This window comes from Pleurodeles waltl, chromosome 1_1 (assembly GCF_031143425.1).
Source record: "Pleurodeles waltl isolate 20211129_DDA chromosome 1_1, aPleWal1.hap1.20221129, whole genome shotgun sequence".
In the NCBI taxonomy this organism is placed as follows: domain Eukaryota; kingdom Metazoa; phylum Chordata; class Amphibia; order Caudata; family Salamandridae; genus Pleurodeles; species Pleurodeles waltl.
In genome coordinates, this window is record NC_090436.1 from 952,494,252 (window position 1) to 952,518,444 (window position 24,193).

General features: G+C 45.0%; 1 protein-coding gene across 1 annotated transcript in view; it reads right to left on the reverse strand.

Moving 5' to 3' along the window:
* The window catches only part of CISD2 (CDGSH iron sulfur domain 2), a 72,559-nt gene that overhangs the window by 2,785 nt on the left and 45,581 nt on the right, over window positions 1-24,193 (reverse strand). The window lies entirely within an intron of this gene.

Below are 24,193 nucleotides of genomic sequence, written 5' to 3' on the forward strand. Positions count from 1 at the left end.
CTATGTCGAGGTATGCACAGAAATAAGGGACACAATTAGATCCTATGTGGCCCTTAATGACATACCAGAGACCCCAGTGGTTGGGATATGGGAAGCCCCGAAGGCGGAGGTGAGGGGCCAATTTATAGCCATTATAGCTGCGCGTTCTAACGCCCTCCGGAAGGAGAAGCACCAGCAATTGGAAGCCAGGATGAAAGAATTAGAAGAGCGGCATAGGGGAACAGGCGCCATTGGTGCAAGACACCAGTTTGGGGTGGCATGTAAACAACTGAAGGCTTTAGACATGGACATAGCAGAGCATGCATTGCTGCGTAGCAAGCAAATGTACTATGTGGGGGGCTAATAAAGCAGGATGACTTTTGGCCCATTGGCTACGTGCAGAGACAATGCAACGTCTGGTGAACGTGATTCAGACCCAAAGTTTTATGCCTCCCTTTATGCGCCGGAGGGACTGGATGCTGAAGCAACCAAGGGTTATTTGGATTCAATGCCTTTGCCCCAAATCCCACAGTCGACAGCCACGGCATTGGATAAAGATATCACCCCTACTGAAGTTTTGCTAGCTATACAACACCTCTCCTCGGAAAAGGCGCCAGAGCAGGATGGGTTTGGAGCAGAATTTTATAAAACGTTTGGGAACCTCCTAGCACCCATACTGGCACGGCTTTTTAACAGCTTTGCGAATACGGGAACACTTAACCCCTTGATGCAATTAGGAACAATCATGGTTATTCCAAAGTACGGAAAGGCACCAGCCCTCTGCCCGTCCTATCGGCCTATTACGCTACTGAATGTGGATGCCAAACTTTTCACTAGTGTCCTGGCAAACAGGCAGGGCCCTTACATGCAAGGGTTGATAGATCCAGATGAGACTGGGTTTCTCCCGGAAAGAACCTGTGCAGACAACACTAGGAGGCTGTGTCACCTTTTAGACAAGGTGCAGCGAGCCCACATACAATCATCATTACTGTCTATTGACACGGAGAAGACCTTTGATCGGGTCCATTGGGACTTTCTGTTGGCAGTCCTACCCCGTTACGGTCTGGGCCCGAGATTTTGCAAATGGGTGCTATCTAACTATACTCTCCCTCAGGCCAGAGTGAGTGTCAATGGCAGCCTATCCGCCTCCTTCCCTATCGCCAGAGGGACCAGACAGAGCTGCCCACTGTCACCCTTACTGTTTGCCCTCTATATGGAACTATTCGCAGAGTGCATACGTCTAAATTAGGATGTTAGAAGCATCCCGATGGGAGGCTGAGACCACAAAATAGCACTATATGCGGATGATGTATTGCTCTATCTGTCACAACCAAATGTATCGCTCCTAGCAGTGCTGGAAAAACTGAGCACCTTTGGAAGTGTGGCTGGGTTCAAGGCCAACTTGTCTAAATGATCTATTCTCAATTTAACAATACTGGAGACAGAGGTGGAAGCACTGAAGCCCGCCCTGTCCTTTACAGGGGCCAGGCAAGCAGTGCAATATCTAGGCCTACAGATTCGCACTACCCCAGCCACTACAGCTTCAAGTAACTACACCTCCCTGTTGAGTGAGGCATATGGAACCCTGGCCAAGTGAAAGGGCTATGGGATCTCTTGGCTGGGCTGAGTGGTGGCCATAAAGATGACGCTTCTACCCAAAGTGTTGTTCATTATGCAAACCTTGCCACTAGAACCCCCGACCAGGGTACTTGACACTATACAGAAGCCGATCTGGGAATTCATCAGGGCTTGGAAAAAGCAAGAATGGTGCGGGCACAGGCTTACCTCCCACAGTCTAAGGGAGGACTGGGAGTCCCTCATTTGGTTAGTTATTACAAGGCCGCGCAATTACGCTATCTACTGGAATGGTCCTGGGAACGCACTGATAAACACTGGTGCTGCAATGACCAGGCAGTGGTGGGACAACATATTTGGAAGATCCCCTGGCTCCCTCTGGCACATCGCCCCACAGGAGTCTATATCTTACCTGTCCTGCGAGTGGACGTCTGGGATAGGGTACAGACACTTAAGGGCCTGTCCTCTCCTATATCTCCACAAATGCCGATTATCGGCAAACCTGACTTCCGCCCAGCTATTACTGGGCACTCATTCAAGGTCTGACAGGACTCCAACTGTATGAGAATTGGAGATCTTTTTGATGCCCAAGGCATTATGGAATTTAACCAACTACGGTCAGCTTACAATCTCCAGCGAACAGTCTATTGGAAATACCTGGCACTGGGTGTCCTCTCCAGTGATTAGACCACACGGGAGCAGGCCCCTGCTTCCCTCTGAGAAGTGGCTACTCACACGCACAAATGGTAAGAGGTTTATATCTGAAATTTATGGCTTTTTGATTACCCAGCCGATTTTACCTCAGACGGCCGCGAGGTTCAGATGGGAAACCAAATGTGGGCGTTCCTTTACAGACAGGGAATGGCAGGATGTGCTACACCACGTGTGAGTGACAAACCGCAATATGAACACTATAAATAATTATCTTTGAAAATAGCGCACTACTGGTACTTCACGCCGGCAGGGGTCACAGGATGGCGGAGGGGCACCACGGATCGGTGTTGGCAAAATTGTGGACGGTTGGGAACACTGACACATCTTTTGTGGCATTGCCCCCGAACAGCCTCCTTCTGGGACAACATTTTAAACATTATTGACGAGGTCTATGACACCACAATACCATGCTTTCCTAGTTACATACTATTCGGGCTTCCAAACCCACAGACATACCCCCTCAAAGCCCCGAAAGGCAGAGCCATCACACTGGCGATTGGAGCAGCCAAACAGCTTCTTTTAGCTGATGGGCTACGGAGGTGATCCCCACTCACACAGACTGGCTACACAAAATATGGGATATACTGGGAATGGAGAAACTGACAGCTGTGGCTACTGGGTCCCTGCACACTTCTGATAAAACAGAGTCCCTGTGTTTCCTATATCTCTGATGAATTTAGGGAACTGACGTGCCCACGTTATTTACGTGTCCTACGTCTGACTAGTTCGGACACAAGCTTGACCACAACAAGGCCCACTGCATAGAGACAGTAGGTGTGGTTGTGTTTGTCCTGTTTTTTCAGGTTTCTCTATCTCCTACTGTTCTATATTTTACTGCCACCGGCCAGTGGTTTTAGGTGGTGCTGTTGTATATCATTATAAAACTTAATAAAATGATTTAATCCCTAAATAGAACCTGTTCATAAGGGGTGGGGAGTAAATCGGTGAAGCAAGAGAATATGCTTTTAAATATGTGTTAGAAATTGGGTCGCTAGTTAGCAGTGGATCACACCCTGTCCAAGTAGGGACCCTCACTCTATACAGCGTAAGGGAGTCACACAAGTAATATAACCCCTACTTACCTCCTGGGTAGCTGTGCACAAGCAGTCAGGCTTATCTCAGAGGAAATGTGTAAAGTATTTATACACACACACAAAAAATAAGACAAAACGACTCCACACCAGTTTACAAAAAATAGCCAATGTTTATCTGAATAAATCAAGACAAATATGACAAAAATCCAACATACACAAGCAAAGGTGCACATTTTTAAAGATTAAACCTCATCAGTAAAGCGCTACTTGCAATGGAGTGCGGGCCGGTCACAGACTTTCACAGGCACAGTACCTTTGGTAAACAATGAAACAAAGACGTTGCACGGAGTTGGGGAGGCAAGGCATCAGTGGAGCCGGTGTGGCTTCAGTTCGTTACTGCTACCAGGGAGCTGAGGCGTCAGTTCTTTACTGCCAGGCAGAGGAGGCGAAGCGTCTCTTCCTTACGATTGCAGGAGAGGCGATGCAGCGTTGGAGGCATCGACTTCACACCATGGAGCCAGACGTGCTGCGCCGGAGCCGGATGTCCCGAAAGTCAGGGACACGGCACTCAGGACTCACACAGTGGCAGGACTAAGGAGGTGCTGCTGCTGCGTAGGGCCTGCAGCGTCGGTCGCAGCCATTGCACACAGCTGGGACCATGGCTCCTGGTGCAGGCAGCAGTGCGAAATCAGACAGCAGCACTGGGTCCCAAGTCATTCTGGAGTCAATGCACTTGGCTTCTTGGTTAAACCAGAACTCACGGCCAAGGGCCGAGGTTCTAGATTTGGCACCACTTGGCGAGTCAGGACCCTCTGAAAGAGAGCCCATGTGCTGACAGATGAAGTCTTTGATATCCCTGAGACCTTTAGCAGGAGGCAAGCTCAGTTCAAGCACTTGGAAAACCTTGAAAAGCAGGATGTAGAAAGCAAAGTACGGTCCTTTGACTCCCAGGACAGAAGCAGCAAGCAGCAGACCAGCATAGCAAAGCAACAGGCAGAGGGCAGTCGTTCCTACAGCATCCACCTCTTCTTCCTGGCAGAATGTCCTCAGTCCAGAAGTGTGCTGAAGTTGTAGACTCAGAGGCCCAAATACTTATACTCATTTCTGCTCTTGAAGTAGGCAATCTTCAAAGGAAAGTTGCTACAGTGCACAAGTCCCTGCCTCTCCTACCCTGGCCCGGACACACTCCAGAGGGTTAGAGACTGCTTCATGTAAGGACAGGCATGGCCTATTCAGGTGCACGTGTCAGCTCCTCCTACCACTCTATCCCAGGAAGATCCATCAGGATATGCAGGGCATACCTTAGCTCCCTTTGTGCGACTGTCTAGAGTGAATTCACAAACAGCCTAACTGCCATCCTGACCCAGACGTGTATTCCTCAACCAGGCAGAGGCACATAATGGTTAAGCAAGAAAATGGCCACTTTCCAACAGAGGCATTTTCAAACTTACAATTTAAAAAACAACTTCACCAAAAGATATATTTTTAAATTGTGAGCTCCAAGACCCCAAACTCCACATCTCTATCTGCTCTCAATGGGAAATTACACTTAAAAGATATGCCAAGGCAATCTCCATGCTAACCTATTGGAAAGATAGGCATTGAAACAGTGAAAAACGGATTTAGTAGGATTTCACTATCAAGACATGTAAAACACACCAGTACATGTCCTACACACTGCACCCTGCCCAGGGCGCTGACTTGGGCCTACTTTAGAGGTAACCTACATGTGGTAAAAGGGAAGGTTTGGGCCTGGCAAGTGGGTGCACTTGCCTGGCCGAACTGGCAGTTAGACCGGCACACACAGACACTACAGTGGCAGGTCTGAGACATGTGTACAAGGCTACTCCTGTGGGTGGCACAATCAATGCTGCAGGCCCACTAGTAGCATTTGATTTACAGGCCCTGGGCAGACATGGTACACTATACTAAGGACTTACTTGTAAATCAAATATGCTAGTCATGGATAATCCAATAACCAATTCCCTTTAGACATAGAGCACTTGCACTGTAGCACTGGTCAACCATAGTAAAGTGCCCAGAGTCCTAAAGCCAACAAAAATAGGTCAGAAAAGATAGGAAGGCGGCAGCAAAACGTTTGGGGACGACCCTGCAAAAAGGGACAGGTCCAAAAAAATGCCTTTGCGTTTGACCCACTTGTTTTCTTCATGTAAAATCGAGTCTGTGAGTCAGGAAGTACTGATCTATCAATTTAGTCATGCTGTACTCCGGTGGCAATGTGTGAATTTATGTTTTTAGTGAACTTGCTTCAAATAACGTTTTAGTGGCCCACATTTATTTTCATTGGCATGATATAAAGAAATGTTCTGCATTGAGCATCCATCAAGGATTTGCAGACAGTGATTCTAGATTGGCAGTAGTTCATGGTACTCACAAGATGAACTTCTAGAATAATTATATTATTGATAGTATCTAACACTGAAAAGTGTTTGAAAGATCACACAGGACCAAATACTGCATTGCTGATCCCAAACAATTATGCTCATATTAAGGAAACTGAGCTTGAAGTACTACAGAAGGAGAGGCTATTGTTTAAAAAATAAAAAAACACCTACGCTATGAAACCGTGGAGGTCTCAGAATGGAAATTCACTATTTGATACCAGTGCAATAAGGAAAACCCTGACTGTTCGATCCCGGCTAAAAGAATATAATTGCAGGAGGTTATAACTTCCGGGTCCAAGACAAAAGAACCCTCTTTGATTGACTTCCTCATTTTGTTATGTCGTTCCTACTTTGGTAATAGGACTGACTATTTAGGACCTCAGAACAGCAGAGTGTGGGAGACCGAGTTTATCCACACATTAGTACCAGTCGGCCTAAATCCTGTCTAGCCCACAGTGCCTCACCCGAGCCCCAAACCTACAGGATGAAGGGTGATTATGGCAACCTGAACATGACAGTCAGACTTCCCAGGGAAGCTGCGGAAACAGATCTTATTCCTTTCATGTAGTAAATCATTCATGACAAGGCGAAAAATAAAAGATGCAAGATAAGTTTGCAAAGCATTCATTGAAACAATCGCAATCTGGCGATAGGGTGTTAGAGGATGGCAGGAAGGCATGGTTTTGGTAAGCCTTTCTTGACTCTTTCCAATGCATAACAAGCATTGCCACTGCCACACGGTTTGGCTGTAGTGTGCTGCTCCACACAGGTCACTTATTCACCCAACACTCTCATGGGCGTTGTGAGTCTGTAATGCTATCTGTATTTAACCACCGGCTCCATCTTGACCACTGAATTCATTTTGTGCTTAGCTTAGCTTCAGATGCCGTCACATCGGTGGCGCAGGTATTGTTCCACAAAACATGTTTTCTACACTGAATGTGTTTTCGCTTCTTCTCACCAGCGCCAGATTGCACTGTGCAGGAACATAACAAGGGGGATGTGGAAGTAGACATGATAAGAGAGCCTCAGCCTTGGAATGGTTTCAATGTTTTAATTACTGAAAAGTACTGCTCCTCTCCCTCTGGAATGCTCATCGGGCACGGCCTGTTCCTGTGTGTTTTTTTGACGCAGAGTACAGCCAGCGCTTGAATTTCATAACTTACGCGAAGGGAGAGGGAGGTTGCCAGAACCTTCCTCTTGGGTTTGTTTAGGGTATATAAGGTGGGGAAGCTTGGCACTGAGGTAGAAGTAACTCATTTTGGGGGTGGATGCACTGCCCAGAACAAACTCCTATCAGGGAAGGTTTCTCCTGTCTCAGCTGTCTAGGGTTCCACAGCTTGACGTTGGCACCAAGATGATGTTGTTGCATTCGATCCCCATGGTGATGCTTTTTTATTCTTAATTATCTAGCTTCGCTGTATATATATATATATATGTATATATATATCATATTCATTGTTGATGCACTGTACTTTTTCATGCCTGACATTGTTTAATTGCTGTGAGTATTTCAGCATTTACACGTGATTTACTGCATTCAAGTTAATTGCTCATGTTCCTATTTTTGTGCACTTTATTTTGATATCTGGGATGTGCTTTAATAAATTAATTACTCAAACTAGGAGTGCTGCATTCCTTGGCATTGTTTTCCTCTTAATTTGAAGCAAAGCAGAACAATTTGCCGTAGTCTGCAGGATACGAAGCAAAAGATTTAAAAGTGAAAATGTTTGGCAAAAAAATCAAAGGCAGTTTTTCAAAGGTGCCAAACGAAATACCAGTCTGGGAAAAAACACCCTTTGATGTTCTTGCGAATGAATGGTCTTGTGAAGCAGGGTTATGTGAGAAGTAGAGTGGATGTCTTATCCATGTTGAACAAAAAACAGTTTTACTTTGTTTGCAAAAAGTGCCAGCAGAACGGGGACATATTTATCTATTTTAGGCAGACGGGACTGGATCCTGTTATCTCCTTATACAGAAATGCATGAGAAATGTGCTCAGTTAGAACAAGAAAATCAGCAACTGGAGAGGCAGCTAGTTGAACCAAAAATAAAGTTATTGCAGGTTAACGTTGATACTTATCAGTCGGTCGCAGAGAAAGCAACTGTTCGCGCTGAGCAATTTAGATACCGTAAACGTAGGGGTAGAGTCAATCTAAAAGAAAGTTCATTTAGCCATTACTAAAGCAGGGTTAGACTGGGACCCTGATTTTTGGGATGCCAATTTATTTGGGATTTCACAGATTTTTCTGATTCCAGTGATGAGTCAGTTAAAAAAGGTGGTGGCCAGTTTGAGCCAGATGAAAAGAAAGAGATTTGTGCACAGCATATATATTTAGATGGAAAATCCAGGGCACTCCATAAAACCGGGGGTTGAGATGCACTCCTTAGAAGATTATTCTCAGCAGGAGATAAACGATATTATGGATATTTTTTCCAAAAACCTGGGGAAGCATTGCTTACGTGGATGGTACAGTTGTCTGCCACAGGAGCTTCTGGGGTGGCACTGGATGAGGAAGATGCAAGGAAGTTTTGTACTCTTAGCACTGACCCCATAATACAAGAGCAGTCTAGAGGTTATGAGAATCAAGGAGTGACTAACTTGTTTCAATTGGCAGTATTGAGATGTAGCCAGAAATATCGTACTGAATAAGATTGGCCGCCAACTAATAAGCACTGGTACACGTTGAGAGATGCTATGTAAAGAATTAGAGAAATAAGTATGAAAACTGCTGTTCTCTTGGATGAGGCTCACAATTTGTTATGTACTCAACTGACAGTTTCAGTATGAAACAAAATCATTCAGTTGGCTCCCCCAGCTTACAATCAGGTAATAATGACTTTCCTAATTAATCAGACAGGGCAGGCATTAAAAGATGTACTGGAGGCAGTTTGCGAGTTAGGGGAGCTTGGAGACTAGATGAAACCTCAGAGAGCCTCAAGGCCTGAGGGGTGCACAGAGTATCTAGGAGAGATCTGTTTATGACATTGTTGAAGGATGGTGTCAACAAAGAGCAGATAGATCGGATAGATACTAAGAGTCTGTGGGAGATGTACCATAAGCGAGGGCTGGATAGAAAGGAGGACAGCAGAAAAGTGATAAGCAGGAGGAAGGAAATGCGAGGGAAAAAATGTTTCTTCACAGGGAAGGAGGAGGAAGATTTGAACACTGATTAGTTAACTGCTGAAAACAGAGAAGGAGAGGAATCTCCCCGAAAATATGATTGCATATATCCAGACCTGACTTGGGCAAAAGTTGAAAGGTTTAAATCAGATTAGGAAACAGGCCAAGCTCTGGTACAGGGATGGGCTTGTAAAGATAACAGACCTCATGTTGATTTAGAAATTCATTGAGTACGTAGAAATGTTCAAAAGGTGCGGGCCTTGGTGGACACCAGAGCGGAGGCCTCTTTAATTTATGGAAATCCCAAAAAGTTGATGGGTGAGCACTACACCATGGGAAGAAAACAAACACCGCAGTGCAGACTACTGTTCAAATGAAAAAAGGGAGAACGCCTAAAAGAGAATACACTGCTTTGATTGTGCCCCTCCTAGAGAGTATACTGGGAATTGACATTTTGAAGGGGGTGACTTTATATTTGGATGATGGTTGTTATCATTTTAGATCAAAGCGATACATTTCAGTGGCAGCTGTGAGGGAGGGTAAAGATACCCCCAGAGAAGGTGCCCCCAACAACCAAGGTGGTTCGTTTGAAACAATACCAAATTCCAGGAGGGCATGAGGAAATAAGTGAGACTATACAGAAGTTGATGGAAGCAGGTTTGGTGGCTCCAGTCACCACTGAGTGAACAGTCCTTTGCGGCCTGTGTGCCAAGCCGATAGGCGCTATTGAATGATGAACGATTATCGCTAATTGAACAAATATATGCCCCATTAGACTGCTGCAGTCCCCGACACCATCACTTTGATTGAGAGGATACAAAAACATAAAAGGACCTGGTATGCAACTATTGATACTGCTAATGCTTTCTTTTCCATACCATTGGCCCCTCAGAGTCATGGAATGGCAGACAATTCAAGATGTTAAGGCTCCTCCAAGGGTATGTACATAGCCCCACCATCTGTCACCGGCTGGTGGCAGGACACCTGGATGAAGTATGTCATTCCAGGGGTGCAACTGTCTCATTAATCGATGATGTGATGATTCAGGGAGCGACACAAGAACAGGTGCAGACTCAGACAGGGTAGTAAAACATTTGCAGAGCAAAGGGTGGGTGATCAATCCACATACGATACAAGGACCCTCTCAAAATGTGAAGTTTTTAGGAATCCAGTGGAATAAGGGACATAGGGAAGAATTTCTGCGGCCAAAACAAAGGATAGTATAATATGCCATACCCTGTAATAAGAAGGAGACGCAGCAATTCATTGGACTGTTTGGTTTTTAGAGACAGAATATCTCTCACTTATGTCAGATTCTGGCCCCTTTGTACAAAGCGACAAGAAAGAAGCATGAGTTTGAATGGGGAGAGCAGCAGCAGTGTGCGTTTGAATTGACAAAGGAGGCGATTCAACAGGCTTTAGACTTATAGCCAGTACAGGAAGGAGACATCAAGTTACATGTAACAAACAGGGGCAATATAGAAAAAGGAGCATTTGGCAAAAACGGGGAGAAACAGTTTTTCCCCACCGGAGAAAGAGAGAAGCAGGTAAGCGTTCTCTCTTTCTCCGGTGGGGAAAAAAGGCCAAAACAGCCTCCCCAGATGCCAGGGAGGCATCGATGGAAAGGGGAGGCTCTCCCCTTTCCATCGATGCCTCCCTGGCACCGTTTCCTGGCCGTGGATCGCAGCGCGGCTGCGATCCACGGCCAGGAAACGCCCCTAGGCACCAGGGATCTTCTTTGGGGGGGTCGGCCCCCTCGTAAACAGCCGCCCCCCCCCCCCCGGGGGCAATATTTATTAATGTACACAGTTTTGGGGGGCGATCGCGCCCCCCACAATATATAAAAAAAGAAACAAAAAAAAAAAAAAAAAAAGAAAAATGGCGGGGTCGGCCCTTGGAACACGGGCCGACCCCAGGGGGGGAAAAAAAACCATGTAGTTTTGCCTGGGGGGGCCGATCGCCCCCCCCCCCCAGGGTAAAAAAGAAAAAAAAATAAAATAATAATTGGTGGTCAGCCCTTAGGGTGACCATCAATGGGGCCATTTTATTTTTTATACATGTGTGCTTTGCCAAGGGCAAGCACACATGTATAAAAAAAAAAAAAAGGTTTGTGACATAAGTGTCTTGTTTTCTTTCTCTCTCTCTCTCATATATATGTGTATATATGTATACACACACACACATATATATATATATATATATATATATATATATATATATATATATATATAGATATAGATATATATTTTTTTTTTCAGGACAAGCATTGCAGCGTCCATGTGCTGCTTTTCTGACTTGTTGGTGTGTATCTGGGTTTCTAACAACGCCCACCTCACGCCCATCACTACCACTCGTTCGTGGGCTTGCCCTTCAAAAATCCTTTGACGTTGGAAAATGATTTACCTTTGTCCCTCCTTGGGGAGGTTTTGTTACCGCCTTGGCCATCGCCCCTGGTACATGGCTAATTGCACTTTTGCTGTTACGTTTAACTGCGAGCGAACTTCTTTTCATTTTGTGTAACTCTTCACATGATGCTCATGGTGGCCGTGGCGATGTGAATCGGCTCTCTTATGTGAAAGAGTTTAACTTTCAATTATCAATTTATGTGGCAAGAAAAGTTGGGTTAGGAGTTTATAACGCTAATAGCTCTAACTCGAGCAGATGCGAGACCCATTGCATTGTAAATGCTTGTTATTCTTGTGTGTGTTGTTTTATAATGGTGAACAATTTCACCGCACTCCACGAGGACCGTGATCAAGACTCCTTGGTGAGTTGAAACACGTTGGTGGTTATTGACTGCAATAAAAGACACTTTTATTTGTAAATTTTTCGGCAATTTCTAGATTGGTCTTCTCTGTCACTGGGCACCGGCAGTGGAGTGTGCCGCCCAGCAACCCTTCAACCACTTTGTTTCTAAACACACATATATATATATATATATATATATATATATATATATGCAACACAAATTGGTTAAAAAGATTGTTGCGCAGTGCACTCCACTGCCGGTGCTCAGTGATGGAGGAGAGCAACCTCGAAAATATTTTGTGAACAAGAATCTCACCACACTCCACGAGGTTCAAATTGACATGTTTTATTGCAAGTATAAACAATGAAAGAAAAGAGGGACTCATTTACTGTGATCAAGAATCCTTGAGAGTCGAAACGCGTACGTGGCTGTTGCTTGCAATAAAAGATGTCAATTTGAACCTCGTGGAGTGGGGTGAGAATCTTGTTCACACAATATATATATATACACATGTCTTTTCTGTAGTGGCAGTTGCCATAAAGTAGCTGAGTGGATTAGTAAAGGCAAGCGTTACCTGCGCTTTAAAACAAATGTAATGCCAGGGAGACTATGGAGATATGAGTGGCACTTTTGCTGGGTAGTACTGAGGGAATTAGAAGAGGAGGTAATGGGAGGCAGAGCACCAAAAATGACTGTTGCACAGGGTGTGTGGTAAGATGAAGTAATACATTCTTTTTTTGTTTTTTTCAGTGTTTTCAGAGAATCTGCAGAATTGGAGAAGAAGCGAAGGTAAGGTGACGACATTTCCTGTTGTACACAACAAACATACCCACATGCAATTTTGTGACTATCTGCCTTCTACGTAGGCTAGTAATTTAGAGGGACAGTTTAGCCAGTTGCAGAGATGGCGTCTCGTTGGATGACTGCTGATCAAGCCCTAGCTCGGGTTATGGAGGACAGTTCTGATGTAGGCTCAGAGACTGAGACAGCAGACACTGAGACAGCATCTGAGGGAGAGGACAATGGGTCAGATTCTGGGAGTGATTTTTCAGTCGGCGGAGTCCCATCTGACGACACCTCTTCCAGTGAGTCTGAAGGAGACCATGACGACATCCGTGCTGTCCCTTCGCAAGCACATTCTGGGCAGCGGGACCACATTGGGTTAGCCGAACCCAGAGAGCACGTGCTTGCTGCCGCAAGCACAGAGAGAGTGCTCTCTTGGCAGCCCCCTGTTTGGTTCAGCCCCAAATTCCACCTTTTACTGGTGACGTTGGATGTAAAGTCGATACAGCTAACTTTTTGCCAGTCGACTACATCTATCTGTTTTTGGATGTTGACTTTCTTCAGAAAGTTGTGCAGCAAACAAATTTGCGTGCAGACCAATTTCTGAGGGAGCGCGGAGGCACTCTAGGGCCCCGTTTTAGGGCACGCCAGTGGACTCCCACTTCGCTGGCGGAGTTGAAGATATTTTTGGGCCTTACGCTCAAAATGGCGTTAGTACAGAAACCCACCTTGCAGTCCTACTGGACGACTCGCACGGTTTGGGTAACTCCCATCTTCGCACCATACATGAGCAGAGATCGTTTTTTGCTACTGCAGCGCATGCTGCATTTCAATGACAATTATGCCTCATTGCCCCGGGACCATCCAGATCATGACAGGTTGTTAAAAATTCGGCCTGTCGTGGAACATTTGTCTGCCAGGTTTCCAGAGATATATACTCCTGGAAAGAATATAGCAGTCGATGAGTCCTTGATCCTGTACAAAGGACGGCTGCTTTTCAGACCGTACATTGCGAGCAAAAGAGCTCGCTATGGCATAAAGCTGTACATGCTGTGTGAGAGCTCTACTGGCTATGTGTACAGCCTGAGAGTGTATACAGGGAAGGATTCTACCCTAAACCCTGTAGGTTGCCCTCCCGTGTTAGGGGTCACAGGTAAGATTGTATGGGAACTTGTCCAGCCACTTCTTCACAAAGGTTATAACCTTTATGTGGACAATTTCTATACAGGAGTAGAGCTGTTCAGTGAGCTCTACAAAGCTGGCACTGTGGCCTGCGGTACAGTTCGTTGTAACCGCAAAGGATTCCCGCGGGAGCTTGTTTGCAAGAAGCTCCAGAAATCACAAAGTACTGCATTGCGTTCTAACGAACTGCTCGCAGTCAAGTTCCTAGATAGACGTGATGTATACGTGCTCACTACAATTCATGATGAGAGCACTTCTCCCATCACGGTTTGGGGTCAGATGGCCGAAGTCCACAAGCCCATCTGTATACTCGATTACAATAAGTACATGGGTGGAGTGGACAAGAACGACCAGGTTCTTCAACCATACAATGCGTGTCGTAAAACTCGCACTTGGTACAAGAAACTGTTTACCCACCTGATTCAGATGGCAACATATAATGCGTATGTTGTTTACCGTCAGACAACAACAGGAAGACTCATGACTTTCCTTGACTTCCAGTTGTCTGTAATTGAAAGCATCACTGCTGTTACAGAAGAAGCAGCAGCCTCCACCTCATATGTTCTGGAGGATGTGGCAAGGCTGCAGGAGCGACACTTTGCTGATCGCATACCTAAAACACCCAAAAAGGATCGTCCATGTCGTCGCTGTAAAGTGTGCTCAAAGCATGGAAAGCGGCAGGAGAGTCGGTATTACTGTCCCCAGTGTCCATCACAACCAGGCCTCTGTATCCCTACTTGCTTTACGTTGGATCATACTAAAGCAAAGTTCTGGGAAATCGACTGAGGTTGAGCTGCTGTTGGGTAATCCTTTCAGTGGCAGTGCATGGATACCGAACGTCCATGGGCCACTGCTTCGTTAGGCAAGGAGCCACAGAATTCTACTTCATCATGGACTTCCTTTTGGCGTGGTCGGTGTTCTGTTCAATTAACATGCATTTTCTTCCCCTACTGCATATACTAGTGGACAGAACTGCCACGGAGTACCCTTTCTTCACCTGCATGTCTACCTTACTTTCAACAGTAGATATGCTCTCTCAGTTCGAGGAATCACTTTGTAGGGCATACTTGGAAGCCCCTAACTTGCTTCCACAAACTAGTATAGGTTCACTTGGCTATTATACAGGATTAGCCAGGACTCTGATGAGAACAGAGACATGGATGGGTAAGGAAAGCTTATGGTAGGAGTGCCTTCACAGGGTTATTGCACAGGTAGAAGGCAGATAGTAAAGGTAGTACAGATGTACATCATCTACACCTATGGATTCAAACCCATTGGTGCCATCCCAGCACTGAAGGAGAATGACTTGTATTTATCAGTGTTTGACCTGCTTTTCATGTTCATCCTCCATCAGAACTTAGTAGATGTTCAGTTTGCTGTATAAGTGCATTATAGTCACATCACTGCACATAATGTTGGCTGGGACATATGCTACGTTCTCATGGACTCCCCTATGTACCAAACACTACCCTTTTCCATAGCCTATGACCTTCTCTTTAGGGAACATCATGAGAAATCCCCAGCATGTCTCCCTTAGTTTCAAAGGTAGATATGCTCACTCAGTTCGAGGAATCGCTTTGTACGGCATACTCGGACACCCCCAACTTGCATCCACAAACTGGAAGGAGTTGGATTTAGCACAGAGAGTGCGTTAAAGGCACATGAAAAACATGTCTTCCTGAGCCTCAGGTGGCTGTCACAGGAGTCACTAGTAAAGGTTTGTTACGCATGCATTTGGTAATGTTAAGGAAGAAGGAGGCAGTTACTTGACAGGTGGTAAAATGTAGTCAAACTTATTCCGTTCTGTGGCGTGTGAATGTGATGGGCCCTTGTCTGGCAGCGGTAAGTTAATGTGAGTGAAGTGATTGATTGGATTGGGCCCGTGGCTGGCGATATGAAAGGGTTGTTTGTTGTGCGTGAATGGCGTGTGAATGGACCATAAAGAGGTTGGTGCCTGGACGCGGCTTTATGGCCCACCTTCAGAAGGCTTGGTTTCAATATTCAGATACTTTGATAAGTAATCATGCTTTGAAACCATAATTTCTGGAGGTGCTAAAACCAACCAGTGTGAGTGGTGGGTTAACTTTAACAAACTAGTACCAGGGGAGACCAAGGGTGCAGGACTTGCATGGCTCTCACCAGTTTTCCTTCACCCAGAATCCCGTTGAAATTACATTATGTGCTTAAAAAACACATTTTCCTTGCATTTCAATGAGCAGAAGTCCAGGGATCTGCAGGGATCCTCAAAATTCCTACCACCCAGTGTTTCCCCACTTGTCCTGATAAAAACACAACCCCGCTTGTGTGCCTGCGCCTAGTGCATGCTTCAGGAATGAATCACTCCAGGGTTAACAGTAGACCTCAAGCAATGACTACCATTGACCCTTGTGTGATCCATTCCTGTTGCGGGCGCTAGGCCTACCCACACAAGTGAGGTATCATTTTTATCAGGAGACTTGGGGGAACGCTGGGTGGAAGGAAATTTGTGGCTCCTCTCAGATTCCAGAACTTTCTGTCACCGAAATGTGAGGAAAACTTGTTTTTTTATCCACTTTTTGAGGTTTGCAAAGGATTCTGGGTAACAGAACCTGGTCCAAGCCCCGCAAGTTACCTCATCTTGGATTCCCCTGGGTTTCTAGTTTTCAAAAATGTGCTGGTATGCTAGGTTTCCCCAGGTGCCGGCTGAGCTAGAGGCCACAGGTAGGCACTGTTTTCTATGAAAAAATTTGATGTGTCCACGTTGCATTTTGGGGCATTTCCTGTCGCGGGCGCAAGGCCTACCCACACAAGTGAGGTATAATTTTTATTGGGAGACTTGGGGTAACGCTGGGTGGAAGGAAATTTGAGGCTCCTCTCAGATTGCAGAACTTTCTGTCACCGAAATGTGAGGAAAACTTGTTTTTTTAGCCACTTTTTGAGGTTTGCAAAGGATTCTGGGTAACAGAACCTGGTCCGAGCCCCACAAGTCACCCCTCCTTGGATTCCCCTAGGTCTCTAGTTTTCAGAAATGCACAGGTTTGGTAGGTTTCCCTAGGTGCCGGCTGAGCTAGAGGCCAAAATCTACAGGTAGGCACTTTGCTAAAAACAGCTCTGTTTTCTGTGATGTGTCCACGTTGTGTTTTGGGGCATATCCTGTCGCGGGCGCTAGGCCTACCCACACAAGTGAGGTACCATTTTTATCGGGAGACTTGGGGGAGCGCTGGGTGGAAGGAAATGTGTGACTCCTCTCAGATTCCAGAACTTTCTGTCACAGAAATGTGAGGAAAATGTGTTTTTTTTAGCCAAAATTTGAGGTTTGCAAAGGATTCTGGGTAACAGAACCTGGTCCGAGCCCCACAAGTCACCCTATCTTGGATTCCCCTAGGTCTCTAGTTTTCAGAAATGCACAGGTTTGGTAGGTTTCCCTTGGTGCCGGCTGAGCTAGAGGCCAAAATGTACAGGTAGGCACTTTGCAAAAAACACCTCTGTTTTCTGTGAAAAAATGTGTTGTGTCCACATTGTGTTTTGGGCCATTTCCTTTCGTGGGCGCTAGGCCTACCCACACAAGTGAGGTATCATTTTTATCGGGAGACTTGGGGGAACGCTGGGTGGAAGGAAATGTGTGGCTCCTCTAAGATTCCAGAACATTCTGCCACAGAAATGTGAGGAACGTGTTTTTTTAGCCAAAATTTGAGGTTTGCAAAGGATTCTGGGTAACAGAACCTGGTCAGAGCCCCACAAGTCACCCCATCTTGGATTCCCCTAGGTCTCTAGTTTTCAAAAATGCACAGGTTTGGTAGGTTTCCCTAGGTGCCGGCTGAGCTAGAGGCCAAAATCTACAGGTAGGCACTTTGCAAAAAACACCTCTGTTTTCTTTCAAAAAATTGGATGTGTCCACGTTGCGCTTTGGGGCGTTTCCTGTCGCGGGCGCTAGGCCTACCCACACAAGTGAGGTATCATTTTTATCGGGAGACTTGGGGGAACGCTGGGTGGAAGGAAATTTGTGGCTCCTCTCAGATTCCAGAACTTTCTGTCACCGAAATGTGAAGAAAATGTGTTTTTTTAGCCAGATTGAGGTTTGCAAAGGATTCTGGGTAACAGAACCTGGTCAGAGCCCCACAAGTCACCCCATCGTGGATTTCCCTAGGTCTCTAGTTTTAAAAAATGCACAGGTTTGGTAGGTTACCCTAGGTGCCGGCTGAGCTAGAGGCCAAAATCTACAGGTAGGCACTTTGCAAAAAAACAGCTCTGTTTTCTGTGATGTGTCCATGTTGTGTTTTGGGGCATATCCTGTCGCGGGCGCGAAGCCTACCCACACAAGTGAGGTATCATTTTTATCGGGAGACTTGTGGGAACATAGAATAGCAAAACAAGTGTTATTGCCCCTTGTCTTTCTCTACATTTTTCCCTTCCAAATGTAAGACAGTGTGTAAAAAAGACGTCTATTTGAGAAATGCCCTGTAATTCACATGCTAGTATGGGCACCCCGGAATTCAGAGATGTGCAAATAACCACTGCTTCTCAACACCTTATCTTGTGCCCATTTTGGAAATACAAAGGTTTTCTTGATAGCTATTTTTTACTCTTTATATTTCAGCAAATGAATTGCTGTATACCCGGCATAGAATGAAAACCCACAGCAGGGTGCAGGTCATTTATTGGCTCTGGGTACCTAGAGTTCTTGATGAACCTACAAGCCCTATATATCCCCGCAACCAGAAGAGTCCAGCAGACGTAACGGTATATTGCTTTCGAAAATCTGACATTGCAGGAAAAAGTTACAGAGTAAAACGTAGAGAAAAATTTATGTTTTTTTCACCTCAATTTCAATATTTTTCTTTTTCAGTTGTTATTTTCTGTAGGAAACCCTTGTAGGATCTACACAAATTACCCCTTGCTGAATTCAGAATTTTGTCTACTTTTCAGAAATGTTGCGGTCTCTGTGATCCAGCGTTGGTTTCATGACCATTTCTGTCACTGACTGGAAGGAGGCTGAAAGCACAAAAAATCGTAAAAATGGGGTATGTTCCAGTAAAATGCCAAAATTGTGTTGAAAAATTGGGTTTTCTGAAAGCTGGGAAGCTGGTGATTTTAGCACCGCAAACCCTTTGTTGATGCCCTTTTCATGGAAAAAAAACACAAGCCTTCTTCTGCAGCCCCTTTTTCCCATTTTTTTTTTAAAAAACGAACTTTTCACTGTATTTTGGCTAATTTCTTGGCCTCCTTCTGGGGAACCCACAAAGTCTGGGTACCTCTAGAATCCCTAGGATGTTGGAAAAAAAGGACGCAAATTTGGCGTGGGTAGCTTATGTGAACAAAAAGTTATGAGGGCCTAAGCGCGAACTGCTCCAAATAGCCAAAAAAAGGCTCGGCACAGGATGGGGGAAAGGCCTGGCAGCGAAGGGGTTAAGTGTTGATGTGCAAAGGATATGTTTTCTTAAACCCAATTTTCAGAGATTGTTAATACACTATATCGCTTTATCAGTAAAGCTGCAAGTTAGTGGAGAGGTTTTTGGACATTTCTTGGAAAGTTACTGGAGCAGATGACAATATTTTACCACATCATGGTTTAGTAATATATTTATTAAAATTTAGTGTTTAGTAAACTAAAAGAAGTCCTAGGTAATGTGGGTTGGACCTCATAGGTATGTGGGCTAGATTCTTGTGATGCATGCAGCAAACTTTAGTCTACTTAATCGAACAAAAGAGGTTTTTTTGTACTGCAGAAATGCTGAGCTCACATATTTGAAGGGGCAACCATATGTGAGAATTAAGAAAAAGGTGACTCTGTAAACTATTTGTCTAGGATCACACACTTTGAGACACGTTTACGGGTCAAGTACATTACAGTTAGGTCGAGTAGATTATTTGTTACTCGACCTGCAGGTCTAGTAAAAAGTTTTGATTTTTTTGAGCCCTGCATACAGTACTAACTGAGGTATTCACAGACTCATAGTTACTTACACAGCCACTCATACACACCCTGACAGGCCCACTCACTCAGTCAATTAATAGATTACTATTCTAGTAACACATCCAGTTAATCAACTGTAGAAACACTGACACACCCACACAGTCACTGACACAGTCAATGACTCATTATTACAGTCACTTGCACGCGCAATCACTCAACTGTACAACTATTCACACACCAACTCACTCACATAAACAGGCACTTACATACCAACTCAGTCACCCATACAGCCATTCACACAGCTACTCACTGACCAACATGTTTTTACACATCCACTCACCATCCTATATAAAAACTGACTCATGCACTCAGTTTACGATACAGCTACTCATACATCCACAGACTCTAGCATACAGTCACTGACACAGCCACTCAGTTATTCTTAGTCATTCAGACTCTCACTGACTCATTCATACGGTGACTCCCAAGTCACTTACCAATACAGTCACACCCATTCACTTACCTAGACAACCACTCTGACACCCACTCACTTACACATGCAGCCACCCACAGACCCACTCACTAAATGAAATGCAGCTACTCACAGTCACTTGCTCACCTACACAGCAATTTACACATCCATTCAGTCTCCCATACAGCAAATGATTCTGTTGTGTAGGCTCTCATTATCGTAATGAGACTACTGGATTTTGAGCAGCAAGATGATCCACAATGTGGGAGACTGAGTCTGACCCATGGTGGATGACGCTTGTCACTCCAAATCTGGGTTTTGCTTTGGCTAACTAGCAGTGCCTCATCTCTCTCAAATTGCAGAGACAATTGGGCAGCCGAGCGCATGACATATCGGTACTTCTCATGGAAGTCGTGGTCACTCAGGTCACACCCGGTTCTCTCAAACACAATACAATAACCTTTGTTTTTTCAGTAAAATTCTTAGTTTAAAAAAAAAATGTAAAGTAATTTTCATTACTGTGCGTTAATCCAACCACTGCCCCTCAGCGGCAGTTCACCACATAGACTGGCCTGAGGCCAACCCCTATAAGAACCTAACCCTTAGCATCGCACGGCCTTTGGCCATGTGTAGCAGGGGTTGGCCGCAGGGCCTGCCATGCGGGCAGTCCCTTCACCAATACCTTTAACAACCCAACCATGGACGGACTTCCTCCCCAGGCTAATCTCGGCACCTAGGACCCCATCCCCCAGGGCCCTGCCTAAATATGTAATTTTATTTTGCAAGGCAGGTTGCGCAGACCCTCTCACCTACCTGATGATCTTAGCCCTGGGACTGGTGCCATGCGGCCCCTCTCCCAAGGCCAATCTTGGCCCCAGGGACCCCATCCCTCAGGCCGCAACCTAATTATTTATAATTTCTTTGGGGGAGGGGGGCTGCATGGCTCCCTCCCCAGGGCCAATCTCAGCCCCGGAGACCCCATCCTCCAGGGTCTGGCCAGGGGATCTAAATGTTAGGGACCGTGGGGGGGAGCCTGAAGGCTCCAACAGTCCCAGCTGGCTCCCTGCTTCTGCGGGAGCCAGCACTGCTGTCACAGAGAGGGAGCTTCTAGAGCAGCCTCCTCCCTGTGAGAGCAATTGTTTCCTCTGTCTCCTTGCCTGCATCTGTGCAGGAAGGGAGACAGAGGAAACCTCTGCTCACAGCTAGAGCGGTTTCACAGCTCCCCCTCGCTGCAAGCAGAGTGTGTGCTGTGACTTGGAGCCCCCTTTGGGAGGGGGTGGTTAGGGGGTGGGAGGCCAGACCTCAGGTGATGGGGTCCCCAGTGTGGAGAACGGCCTAGGGAGGGAAGCCGTGCGGGATTGGGTTGTCATGGGGGGTCAGCCACAGTCACTGCCCCTGCATATATAAATCAATGCTCTCGGGATATTATTATTTCATAGAATATGCCATCAGTAATGTAATATGTGGGGTAATTAGTGCATGGCGATTGCGCGAGTTAGAATTACCTTGGGGCACGGGTTATAGTTTCTTTGCCAGGGCATAAAGAACAGCAATCTTGGGCAACCAAGCTTGTTTTTTTTTCCTCCCAATTTTGCCAGGTTCTAAAGTTCCACTGCCATTTCCAAACAAAATTGAAAAAAAAAAAAAAAAAGCATTTTCGGCCCCAAGCAGGATCCCTGTGGGACGCCACCATAAGGTCTAGGGAGTCAGGGTATTCCTACCCTGCCCCTTCTTTTTGTTGCCATTTTTCTTGGGACTCAGACAAGTCAGAGTCCCAAGATGGCTGCCACCACTTCCTGGTTGAAGTGTTAGCAGACAATCAAATCTCATTTTGTTATCTCATTACCTCGAAGAAACGAATCACAAGTCAGAGACAGTCACTAGAATAGCACAGTGGGCATTTACAGCTTAGTTCAACACCCCCTCTAACCAACTTGTGGGGTAGCTGACCCACCTTAGTGTCAGCATCTATTTCCTTGTTTCTCTGAATTGAAAGCTTAAAAAGGTAGGTCTGGGGATTTCCAGCCATTTCTAAACTGGTTATATTCTATATATCAGGAGCAGTCTATAGATAGCCTCCGGTCCTATTTGTAGGATGCACTTTTAATGATATTCTAAGTTCTGTTCATTACATGAGTTAATGCACTGGGTATCCTGTCAGTCTTCTTTTTTATCATCAATGTTTTTATTTATTTTATTTCACATATCACCACCATAGGTGTCTTTAACAAGCCCACCTGGTTATGTGCCACACAAACTACTAAGGAAATTGTACCATGTATAGAATCATAGTTGTGTTCATAACAAACAACACTAATAATTCTAAACAAAACAAGACAACTAATGGGTAAGCTTTCCCAGACCCAAATCTGTCAATGATATAGGACTGTCCGAGCTATCGTTCTCAAACGTCTATGTATACTCTTAACATGTCAGGCCCGAGATGTCTTCAGAAGGGGATTCAAATTCTCAGAGTTCAACCTTAATTTTCCCATTAGTGCCTGGCACACCCACAAGACTAATTCAGTTTCAAACCTTTATTCCACCTTTAAAAAGGATCATAGAAGTACAGAGTACAAACATTTCAACAGTAAACATGAGAACATTGTAAAAGTTGTAAAATATAAAACCAGATCATCACATAATTACAGCAATACACAGCTAAATAGTCACAATAGGTCTTCCAAATAAGGCCATTTGAATACATGAATCAGAACTAAATAGACTGTCACAGTACATGGACATAAAGCTAGGGTGGGTCTATTCTAATGTCACCACTCTGTGATTTTCCTGCTTTGAACAGACATTTTAAGAAAGCAGGAACACTAAAACAGATATGTTGATTACATTACATCTGTAGGCACGTGAGAGCTTCCCTACATTTTTTAAAGGCCAGGGATTTCACAAAGTGATTAAGGCAGAGTTGAAAAAATGTATGATAACATTTACAAAAGAATATAAAGTGCAATAATGATTGTTCTGCCGTTCCATCACAGGGATAAGGAGCAGCTTACTATCCTATGCCTTTGTCCCCTCAGAGAAAGACATTAAACACACACTGTACCTGATCTAAATCGGAAAAGAAGGGACCTCTCCCAGCATGTAAGTTCCAGAGTTAGATATAAGGTAGGGTCACCCAATAATAAGGTAACACGTGCAAAGTGCTTTCTAAAGACTTCCTCAGTTCTTTGGGAAAGAGTAAACGCTTCATAACAGGATTTAACCAGCCTCTTATCAGACTTACTAATGGTGTCTGGTGCACAAATCAAGAAGTTCAATGCCAGCTAAAGACTTGTTGACATAGTTAATCCAAGGAATGGACAAGCCCTTCTCTTGGCTCAGACAGTTGAGGATAACCTCGCAATTGAAACTAGCTTTATTATTGTACCACACACTCACCCATAGCAAGAGGGGGGGCCAGTTTAATATTGTGGGAGACATATTCCAATTTCAGATCAGAGTGCAATATAAAATAGGAGAGATTCAGCAGCCGCCTACAGATTCTGTTCTCCTCTACCTGTATGGGGGGAGGCGTTATGATATCCCCACACCCTGCGCCATAAATAGCCATAGCAATGCATTGCAGTCTATAGATTTTGAGAAATGGGGAGATGGTAATCCTACCACCAGTCTGGGTAAGGTTTGATGGGGACCCAGCTGCCTTCCCTAATTTCACTTGTGCATTCAATTGTGGTTGCCAAGAGTTGGCTGCATCAAAAATTACACCCACATAACACGCATTTGAAATGCAATGGGTCTCGCCTCTGCTTGACTAAAAGAGCTATTAGCATTGTAAAGTCCTAGCCGGACTTTTTATTGCCACATAAAATGAAAATGAAAAGTAATACAGGTTTATATAAGCAAGCCAATTTAAAGCGCCATGAGTGTGAAGTAGCACACAAAATGAAGCAGAACTTAGCTCACAGACAAACGTTATCTGCAAATGTACAGCGAGATTGTGCTACATAGGAAATAAAAATAAAAAGTAGTCCAGAAACCATGCTGAAAACATGGAGCCTCGTATGATTTCAGTAGTTGGCCGGTGGGCTCAAGGAGGGCTAATCACTGGAAAAGACATGACATATGCATGCCTTTCACAAATAAAAATCAAGCAATTTTTAAAAGCCAAGCCCACGAACCAACGAAACTGATGGACGTGAGGAGGACGTGGTTAAAAGCCCACAAAGAGATTACAGCAGGTTAGAGCGTTTGCGCGCTTGACCCTGAAAATTACACACCAAACTCAGATATTGCTCATGTAGTTTTAAGGACAACATGGGTTTC